At 33.6% G+C, this 3,984-nt stretch overlaps 1 long non-coding RNA gene across 1 annotated transcript; it reads left to right on the plus strand.

Annotated features, from left to right (window-relative positions):
- The first annotated feature begins 210 nt into the window (after positions 1–210).
- Positions 211–3,169, plus strand: LOC144425672 (uncharacterized). Its single transcript, XR_013477591.1, has 4 exons — positions 211–434; positions 951–1,022; positions 1,111–1,255; positions 3,063–3,169. It is a non-coding gene; the product is annotated as an uncharacterized LOC144425672 (long non-coding RNA).
- Positions 3,170–3,984: the final 815 nt, after the last annotated feature.

Genomic DNA, 3,984 nt, shown 5'->3' on the forward strand with positions numbered 1-3,984 from the left:
AACGTCTCGTCGCTACAGCGAAAATGCTCATATGATGCTTCCAGTACAAAAAGAGTTTCTAAATTAATTTCACCACGAAAAATTGACGCTAGGGAAAAGGTGAATATTTGAGTTGGTTCGGCGCAAATGCTATTTTTACTACTGCTGCTGACAAGCCAGAGAATAAGTTTGACAGTCCCCTCAATATTTTCATCCATCGAAGTATAGGCCTACACAATGACATTAAACAACATGATGCGCAACTCCGGCATTTTTGGCCGAAGATCGTATTCGATAGCACGCTCCAATGCACATACTTGACGAGACGAAAACGAGCGGATGTGTGTTGCTTTCAAGGCATAGCACGAATGGTGTTCGAGCCTGCTTCGACAATTGTTGTGGTTTTTAATGATATGTGGAAAATTGAAGGTAAAAAGAAATCGGAAAAAAGTAAGGTAAATACTATTGTTGTATATCACACCCGGGCATCGCACTGTTAAGTACATGCGGGAAAGCCAGCTTTTGTCAAATACTACGAAGTTTATAATTCAGTACGGTGGTACGTAGTTGGCCATCTGCCGAAATTGCATATTTACTTACCCCTTATGGTTTCAAATAGTTCATGCACCTCCATTTAGATTTTTTTAATCAGTGAGGATATATACTTATTGCTGTAACATACTATTGCTCATTCACTTTTATTTGCGTATTGAATCAACGGGTTAACAAGTTCACCTAAAATTTCACTCATACCGGTCTATATTGTATAGTCTGATCTCTCAAGTATTTGGAGCCACGAATGCTTATAATTTTCTGACTAAACCCCTTTATTAGTTGGTTTATATACCAAATCCAGTAAAACATTTTTTACAAAAAACATAAGATATTGGGTTTATTAGCTTTTCCATTCTGAATCATATAGACTGCTTTATTTATTCTTAACGAAAATTAATACATCTCCTCTCCTACAGATGTGAAAGTTGTGGACAGACCTGTCTAAGCATTGTGAGACTCCTTCAGCACAAGAGGCAATAGCAATAATAGTGAGTATATCAATCAAGAAATTAGGCCGACATAAAACAAAACTTTCAACTATTCGTCTAACCTCAATTTCCTATTATTTATTCACAGGACAACTGTAGCTGAAGGGGAGATATCAGAAGTCTGGCGACATATCAGTGACAGTTTGATTCCAAGAAATATGATTAGAATACTCCATAAATGTTTGCAATAGAAGAACAACCTATGGAGGAATGCAAAGACATTTGACCCTCCGGTAAAGTTGTGTATGGCCCCTACATCCTGCAGGGCTTGAGGCAAATAACTAAAAATTCCAAAGCGTAAGATTGCATAAGCGGTCTTCTTTGTAAAAAGGCACAAAACATGCCAGACATACTTAAAACAGCTTTGAAAAATGAGGATTACGGTTCACTGACTACACCTGTGTTATATTTGATTCATCAAATTTTGGTAGTACTATAGAAGAAATTCAGGAAAAGGTATAATCATGATTCATGATAAAATAATGTTATATATTTTAGACAACTTCAATCTAGACCAGGGATGTCAAACTCGCGGCCCCAGAGAACTTCCAGTGCGGCCCTCGAACGCTTAACAATAATTGTAATAGTATTTTGGAATTTTTTTTTTATTTAAATGTAAAAGATTTTTTAAACCTTTTAAAGTGAAATTGAATATTCACACAGAAAACAATTTACTGAAAGTAGTTTTAGAAAGTTAATTTTTTTTTGTTCACATTTTGACTCAATTAAGAATACACATCAAGCTAGCCAAAGAATACTGAATAAAACACTTGAGTGATTAAATTAAAGTACACGAAGAAGGTGGCATTTTCGAAGAAAATGGGAGTTGCAATATTTCTGCATTTCACAAATTTCTGAAGCACATTGTTAAATTTGTCATATTTCCATCAGTACAATGAAAAAACACAATAAGCTCAGCAGTCAATATGACAAATTCGAAGACCAACTCCGAACAGAAAATTTCCATGTGTTTGTATATTAATATAAAAATACAACGACTTAGTTACTAAAAATCAATATCAATAATAATTCAAGCAATCCTATGCCATGCAATGTAGCGTGAAATGTCTTGTCGAAAAAGTCTGTCATTTTTATTTTTACTGATCTATACATGAAATGATAAAAGTAACTTTTTTGCATTACTGGAATTAATTAAACTTTTGCAAAGATACAGATTAACCCATGATCATGTGACCTCGTTAGTTAGAGTTGGTATTATAAAATCATTTCAGCCTGGCCTTAGTATGCTGGTGACACAAAGAAGATGCCAAACGTCAGGACAAATGTAATTAAAAAAACATTGAGTTTATACTGTAGTATTTTTGTTAATTTTAGGTTCATATATTTAGATTAAGTCATTTTTAGTGTATATTTTATTCTTTCCTTAACCAAGGCTTGTTCAAAAATGATTTTGATGGTTGTACATGGAATTTTATGATTTTTTGTAATAAATACAGTAACTTGCAATAATAGTGGAATGCAAATATTAATATGTAATTGCATTTGAAATTAAAGAAAATAATAAAACTTAATCCAACTGATTAGTTGCATCACAATATATGTCACAAACTAAAACTATCTGAAAAATATCTCCCGAGTATACATTATCAAAAACTGTTTGCGGCCCTTTTTACAATTTCCAACATGCAATGCGGCTCTCAAAACCCATGAGTTTGACACCACTGATTCTAGACGATTCAAGCATTCCTTTGGGAAATAATATCACTTCAATTAAATTGAAAAAAAAATCTCGCTATATTAAATACAAAACCGTTGCTATCATAAAGATAAACCAATTCAGCCACTCGGAATATATTGGCCTTCACAAAGCAATGGAGGCAGAATTGAGAGTTCATGAGCTATGAACTTTTGTTCTTTTCTTTGTCTCGAACTTTTCATACTCCACAGCCTCTATTAATTTTTTTTTTTTAATTTTAATTACCATGTGATGGTCATACATACTGTATCTTTGTATTTTCTGTCATGATGTATTATCTCAATGTGTCAAACTTTTAATTAGTGTGTATATTTTGCTTTCAGATGACATGAATGTATTGTCTTGCTTATTACCTCAGCTTGGAGTATTGACAAGAAAAAAGTGCCCGTAAATTACGTAAAAAATGTTTAACTCTTTGATATAATCAGAATTCACATTTAATAGAAATTATAAACAGCCAACAATCAATGAGAATTATATGCAAAATTCCTCAGATTGAATTTGTCTTCTAAAATCGGAGGAAGGCATATAGGTAGTCTCCATTCACACAAGTCTTTCAAGAAGACTTGCTCGAGACAATCTAAATGAGCATCGTCAGGTGATTGGTAAGGCTGCAAGTTGAATCAGCCCTGCAATCTCCTGCATAGAAGATAATATTAATTAGCGGGCTATGAGTTAAATTCCTAAATTTAGACACAAACCTATCTACGAGGCATTATGTACCAGTAATGTTACCTACGATTAACTGAATATGTAATATGTCTAATAAATTCACCTACTTAAACAAGTTCGATAGGTGCAAACTTTGTGTTATGGAATTGTATCACAGCACCTTTAAGAGAAGTAAAAACAGTTTTGCTGTTTTGTATGACACCCTCTTTAAATGAAATTTCAATGTTTAAGCGCAAACATTAAAATTACTAACTTTGAACTTTGTCATTATCTGCAAAATGTTTCACACAAATCTTTACGCTATCGCGTTTGTAATATTCTCTGATAAAAAAAACGTCTATGATGTTCAGAATTACTCTTTACAGCTTGTCTGCCATTCCAGCTTTCCAAATGAGCAAAACTTCTCAGATATAGAGATTATTTTCTTTCGTTACAGGCGCAAAAAGGCAGGTACTACACGTAAAAAAGACGCCGAGTAGCAAAAGCAAGCGGAAAACCGTCGCGAAAGGCGACGAGAAATATGTGCATTGGAGCGTATCATGAAATACAATCTTTCGCATGTAGTCTTATGGA

Source organism: Styela clava, chromosome 8, assembly GCF_964204865.1.
Source record: "Styela clava chromosome 8, kaStyClav1.hap1.2, whole genome shotgun sequence".
In the NCBI taxonomy this organism is placed as follows: domain Eukaryota; kingdom Metazoa; phylum Chordata; class Ascidiacea; order Stolidobranchia; family Styelidae; genus Styela; species Styela clava.